Genomic DNA, 7,215 nt, shown 5'->3' on the forward strand with positions numbered 1-7,215 from the left:
AATCTTTATGCTTCACCTGCTACCCATCAAGCTTTGTTCAAAAGGCATTACATGTGTACACCTTTGCATTTTCATGCAAACGATCTCTAAAGGACATAGTCCGCAAATCCTTCAGCAGTATAGAGCTCCTGCTGGAACATTCCCTACACTTCAAATTCTTCAAAAGTCACATTACCATAATGTGGAACATTTGCTCTTGATGACCTCTGATTGGGGTACAGTCAAGAATAACTGCAAAGTATTTTGCAATTTTCACCTTTTCAAGATTTTTTTCTTTGCTTGTAATGCTATCATCAAGATTAGCTCATTTTGAATACAGGGCTCAAAATAATGGTCAGGGATTTCCACATATTTGATGCATTTAACATGTTCTTGTATTGTAGGATCTGCATTAGCTAGCATTTCAATTAATCCCAGAAAGTTGCCATTATTATGTTACTAAAAGCTTTGCATTTTTTCCACAAAATGCTAAGTTATGTTCAGATATTGCACAACTGCTAAAATGTTTGAACACTGATTGTCACTGTTTTTCCTCCTTGTTGATTTCTTGCAGTGTGTATTCATCCATCGTTCTCATTGCAGACGATCTCTGCATTTCAATCCATTTTCTTTGGATAATTCATGAGATCACCATTTATCACTGAGATGTTTCCAGTCATTGGAGCTTTCCTTTACTAATTTGCTTGCCATTTTTGAGCGGGACACTTCACAGCAGAAGCAAAAAGCTGCATCAACTTTTGTGGAGTAGAGCAGCCAATCTCTTTCAACCCTTTCTCCACTTGGCAAACTATGTGTAGAAGTCTTCTGAAAAGTGTCAATTGTCATCATTCTTTGGAAAACATAGTTATAACCAGTAATTTTCACAGGCCCTCTCTCCACTGAAATATCTATTGTCTTGTTCTTGCATAAATCTGGCCAATTTGCGGGATCATAGTATATCTTCTTTGGTGAAAATGGCATCAGTTTTTTCTATTTCAACAGCCTGTGCACTTTCTTCAGCCTAGGTATGATTACTGAACTTCATTAATTCAGCATTTCCCATGCTAGCCAAACTATTCTACAAAGTGCAAACTTTTCCAGTGAACCCTGCAGTGTTTTGTTCATTTTTCTCTCTTCTTTCTTTCCTGTCTTCTTTTCTGCACCTGAGATATACTTTTCCCCATTTGTCTCTGTGCCTGCTTCTGGCTGGGGCTATAGGTGCATTTATAGTGTAGAGGTAGGGAGCACTGGAGCCTGGAGGAGTAGCAGAGAGGAGGCATGAGGTGCACAAGGGTCTGAGGGTGCACTAGAAGACCTGGATGATACTATGGCTTCCTCACTGGAACCCCCTATCTTTCTCCCCTCCGCACAACCTCCTTTCCCCTCACCACTCTCCCTTTTATGTCTCCACTCCTCTCTTAATATTGGCCCCTGCCTCAGGAGCGTTCCCATGCCTAATTCCCCCCTTCCCTCAGACTGATTACAAATTCAGCAAAATCAAATTGCCACATAAAATTCTGAAATTGTAGCCCCTCATAGGTAGCCTTTCCAAAATTCCTTGTCCTACAGTGTTGAGGTTGGCTTATCCTTAGTTAACTGATGGTTGAGTGAGTTCACACCATCTGCATAAATGAAATTTGTCTGTGACTCATCTAAACATACTCAGTATCTTGCTCTCTGTTTAACAGACCAGAAAGAAACAGGTTTTAGGGAGAAACCTGTAACTCAGGCTTGGTCAATGACGCCACATTTGGATCATTAGTGCTACACTGCATCCCCAAGAGGCAGAGTTCCAAGATTTTAGAGCACTTAAGTGTTTTTACAGCTCAAAAAATGTAAGAGTCAGTAGAAACCCTCTGGTGTTTTTCTACAATCTGCCAGCCCTGGTGGGTCCCCAGATCCTAGTACTGCAGGAAGGGGAACCCCAAAGGTGGAACCTGATGCTAGAGAACTGAAAAATTCAAGGAAAACCTTGAGGTAGTGGATGATAAGGGCTGCCCCATGCACCCCAGCCTGGAACCTGGTGGCAAGACCTCCCCCTCCCCACCAAAAGAGCTGGGAGAAGGGAGGAAATGGCAGTGGAATAGGGAGCGTGGGGCAACTGGAAGAGCATCAGTTTTGGGACATGGGTGAAGGGCTCTGATAGACTCACCTCTGCTTGGAAGGGCCTCATGGACTCCTGGAGGGTCCCAGTGTCAGAAAAGGAAAGGTCTTGTTTCATGAAGACAGAAACCTAGAAGGGCAAGGTCAGGCCACAGGGTGCCCTACACAGACTGCATACTGGAGATGCACTAGTGAGTTGGATGAGCACTAGAACCACGCAGCAGCCACTAGGGAAAATGGATAAGTCAGCTCCAGCCTGGGTGGCTGCAGCAGGCAAAAAAAAAAAAAAAAAAGAAGAGGATGGTGCAGGACCAACCTCTCCTGTGGTCACCGCCTCATCTCCCTGCCTCCCTCTGAGGCAGAGCCCCAAAATTTTCAGGGCTTGGAGCGGTTGCCTCTTGTCCTCGGGATGTGATGGCTCTTGATGTTCCTTCCTTGCTCCTCGTTCAGTGAATTTCAATCCAGAGTGATGCCCGAGTTCATCCAAACCTCTGTCTCAATTGTGGTCAACAGCCCATTTCCCACTGTGGGTTAAACTGAGACCAGCTAAAGAGAAGGCAATAGGTGCCAACTGAAAACTACAGGCTGGGCATTACATTTTTCTAGGTGGCTTGATCCTTATGTGGGACAGATCTACAGCTGACAGATAATGAAGGGGACTTTCCGACTCAAACTTGGAAACAGGAAAATATAATCTTGCCAGTTACTTGTGTGTTGCCTCTATGAGAGAAGCTTTCTGGATCTTAATCTGAGCCTTCTGCATGCTAACTCTGCTGTCCCTTCTACAAAATTTACAGAAGGCAAAAAGCCCTTGTTGCAGAATTCAGGCGCAGCTTGCCACAGAGTACACAGCAGGCTTGATTAAAAGCACTACTGACACAAACAGGATTCCTTTTATCTAATATTGCAGAAATTCCTTCCACAAAAGATACTTTGTTTCACTGAGAATGGCTTGTTCAGGAGGAATCCATTGCCAGTGTTTCCGGAGCTTGTAAACTCATCCTCTGCCTATTTGAAACTTGTGGTTTCAACTCTCAGGCATGATTTCACACACCCCTGGTCTTGGGAAGAATGTTTGCTTCCTCTCTTACAACTTAGCCATCATTCAGCCTATTTTATTTTTCAAAAGCCCTCAGGGAGCTTTGTGGCAGAAACACATGTACTCCCCACAATGACTCCGGACCAGGGAAGATAAGTGTTTGGCAGCTTAAGCCATACATGGGGCTTGAGCTGGTAGGCATGCTCAAAGGTTGCCAACCAGATGAGTCCCACTTTAAAATTCAGCCAGAGAAGGAGAAGTCAATGACATATCACTTGAAATACAGTGGTCTGAGCATTTGCTTGGGATGTAGGACACCCCTGTCCAATTCTCCTCCTCCACCAGCGGGCAAGAAAGAATTTGAAGAAGGGAAGATTTGTATGAGCACTACTTAAATTTTTAGTATGTAAAAACACCTGCAATTTTACAAATATGCAGTGACATTTTTCCTCTGAAATATAGTTGAACCTTGATAATTTACTCTCTCAGAACTGTGAATTTCTGAGGAGTAGATTTGATGACTTTAGCACTGGCAATACAAATTGGACCACGAACTGCTACCAACTTTACGGTATCAGTTTCAGATAAATTTGTGGCTCCACAAATAATCATAATTGCTTTCACATTATCTTCAGAACTGATTTGTTAAATATTGTGTCTAGATCTTAATAACAAAAACAACACAAAAAGCCACACACTCCTCTGCAAACTGTCCTTTAAATTAATAATACATAAGCTTTGCCCAGCTGTTTAGGAATCTAGATTTGTCTTTACATAACTGCCATGAAGATGGAAGATAATCTCTTCCCAGAATCCTTCCATCCCAACATTGCTCCATGTTCACCACTATTGTTCCTGATGACACTGAACAGGTATTTCCCCCGTTCCTTGAGGCTTTTACTTACCAGTTGAATATGTTGAATCTTGAATATATGAATCTTCTTTGTGTCCTGTAGATCTGATGGACAAGTCTGATCTTTTTGGAAGGCTGGTTTGCTTTCACTATGCAGACACAGAAGCAGGTTATGGATACTAACTGCCTCCAGATTTCCCTGCCTTGGAAGTTCACTAACACTTTGGATTTGATACCGTCCTTAAAAGATCCCCCAATACAGCAAAACTTGTTCTGCTGAACAGTAAAAAAACATGGGGCCTAACTTCATTGAATCTCTGTGCTGTGATGAAATATCAAATGACATCTGGGACAGATGGATGAACTGGAAAGCTATTGCCCCTACAGAAGGCATAAAATGATTGATGGTAGAACATGTAACATACCAAGATGCCAGCTAGGACAAAAAGAGCAACTTGAAGGAGTTGCTGTTTGTTTCCATTTCAAAGGTGCCCATGGTAACACACATCGGGAAGCTGAACACAACAGGAAGACCCAATGGACAATTAGGATCCTAAGAGCAGGAACCTCCTCTTAAAGTAGGGCTATGGAGGGGTGAATGAACATATCCCAATATCTAACCTTTCATAATACAGCCAGCAGCATAAGTAGTATTGCTGCTGACCCTGTAACACAAAATCAAATATATATATATATATATATATATATATATATATATATACACACACACATACATTTATATTTTTTCAGTCCATAGGTGCCACCTACAGGCAGTTCCATGTTTATTCTTCTCTTGCTCTGAATGCAATGGAATGGATACTTAGCATTCTCTTAAATTGATTCCCAGCTTTCCTAAAGTTTCCCAAAAGAAAACTGAGCATAAGGCTCTCTAAGCATTTTGCAGAGCTGGGTAAGCATTATTTTCATGTGCTTACTCTAAATATTCTTATTTATGTAAATGTCCAATTCCTCTGTACCTTACAAAGTTCCAGGCCTCAATGACATCCTGTGATAATGAACTCCAGTCTACTTATTGTGTGACCAGCCTTTATCACCTTTGGATTCTCCGCCTTTGTTTTATTCACACTGAGTTATGAACCTCCATGTCTTGTTATCTGACCATTCCCTAAAAATTCATTCTTCTTAGGCTAAGGACGTAGAAGTACCATACAATCAATGATACTATGCACATGAATAGGAGTTTGCAGGCTTGTGAAAGGGTAGGTCTTGTATCAAATCCAGTCAATGGAAAATCTCCCATTGACTTCAATGAGAGGAGGAATCAGACCTGAAGGCAACATTGGACAAACCATTCTACTTCTATTTCTTCCTTTCTATTCTGTCTGATGCCAAGACCAGTATTTCATTTATTTTCACTGACTCTTTTTTCTATCTTACAAAGCAAGTTATATTTAAATATATCTTAACCCACTTTATAATTAAAATTGATAAAATCTTAGTCCTCAGTCCTGCAAACATTTATCTGTTTAACTGCATGACTAGTTCCATAATGCTTATAGTTAATAGGTGCCTATGTACAGAATTGGGATCTCTGACTAATTGAGGCAGGGTGTGTCTTTTTTTTTGTACAGTATACTGTTCAAGTATGCTGGCCCTGAAGTAGAAAATAAAATGAGTTCAGGATTTAGACCTGTATGTTAGAATATATAAACTGATGTAGTTTTGATAAGAAATCTTTAGATTGAGTAAATAACTCAGTTTATATTTTTAAAGCAGTGTCACTGAATAAACCATAAGCTGATAGCAAAAACTGCAATCTAGTGACTTGAAGAAAATAACTGGGAGTTCAGACACTGAGCCACTGACTCAATCTGCAAACAGACAAGTCTCGTTTTCTTTCTTGCAAGTGTAAAAATAGAGCAAGACTGTGAAGAAAATTCTAGTGTTGCATCTGAGCATCCCAGACAAGCTGTAGGACTGCAGTTCCTTGGGATAACTCTAGTTCGCAGTACTGTATATACAGTGCCCAAGATGCTCTGCATTTCTATGTTGAATGAAGTAGTTTTATTATCTGTGACTGGATCTCTGGAAAAGTAGTGCGTATTCCATCGGTATCAAGGAAGAGAAGAAGTATTTCTTGAATATTATGTTGTATGCACAGCCAAGCAGGTGTATTGGATCCTGTGATTCAGTGTATCTCCATGCACACTGAGAATACAAATAACAGACAGAAGTACTGCAACTAGGTTATGCTTCCCTGATACCTACGGCATAAGCACTACTACTTGATTATAAAGGCCACAGTGAGACCAATGTACTTAACCTCCTTCTGTAAAGAACTCTGAGGTCTACTAAGTACTAAAAGAGCTATGTATTATTCCCAGACACCTTCCACAGTATGCGCAAGCTTTACCACAGAGTACAAATGTAGACTTATTTCAAAAACATTCACTGATTTTTGGTGCCTCATAAAAGTCATTTTGTGGCTAGTTTTTCTAAAGGTGCTGAATTCACACAGTGGGAGCTGAATTCAGTGAGACGCTGTGCTTAGCACCTCTTTGTAAAAACAAAACACCCTATGCTACATAAGTGCCTCAAAACTGTGCTTGTCTTACATGGAAGTTGTGAGAGCTGGTAGCCATTTGCAGTCAGATGAGAACTCCATTACAAAAACTATCATTGTAAATGGCAATATTCTAAGCAGAGTACAGGGATTTGATAGACCTGGACAACAAACAACCCTCCTTCTGCCACTGGTAGCATCTCTTCTAAAGCAATTAGCGAGTGAACAGTAGGGAAACTGCCACAGCCAATTTAATGCCTGTTTTGTGAACGGAGGATTTCTGTCTGTAAGACAGTCTACCAGTTTACATGGAAACACTAAATTCACTTCAACCCTAATTACAGTATAAAATTTGTAGGCTATTTCAATGTTTGTAGACCAGATATGGTGATATTTTATATTCTCTACCATGAATATCGAACCTCGTGGAGAAGATCTACTGAGAACGAAGGACAACTGGTATACTCTTGAAGTCATCTAGAAGTTTTGTCCTGAGACACAGTGATGGGGAGGAGACTTGAAGATGACCAATGCTCCACTCAGAGTACAAGGGTTTAAGTCAAGTATGCCACAGTGAACCTATGCTAAATGAACAATGAACGTTTCTATCACTTCTGATTTGGGGACTATGGATTAACAACAGCATGATTAACTATTCAACATTTACATTTTAAACAAAACATGTGAAAAATCTTCACTATTTAACTGCCAAATCAT

The sequence above is a fragment of the Carettochelys insculpta genome, chromosome 4, assembly GCF_033958435.1.
Source record: "Carettochelys insculpta isolate YL-2023 chromosome 4, ASM3395843v1, whole genome shotgun sequence".
In the NCBI taxonomy this organism is placed as follows: Eukaryota; Metazoa; Chordata; order Testudines; family Carettochelyidae; genus Carettochelys; species Carettochelys insculpta.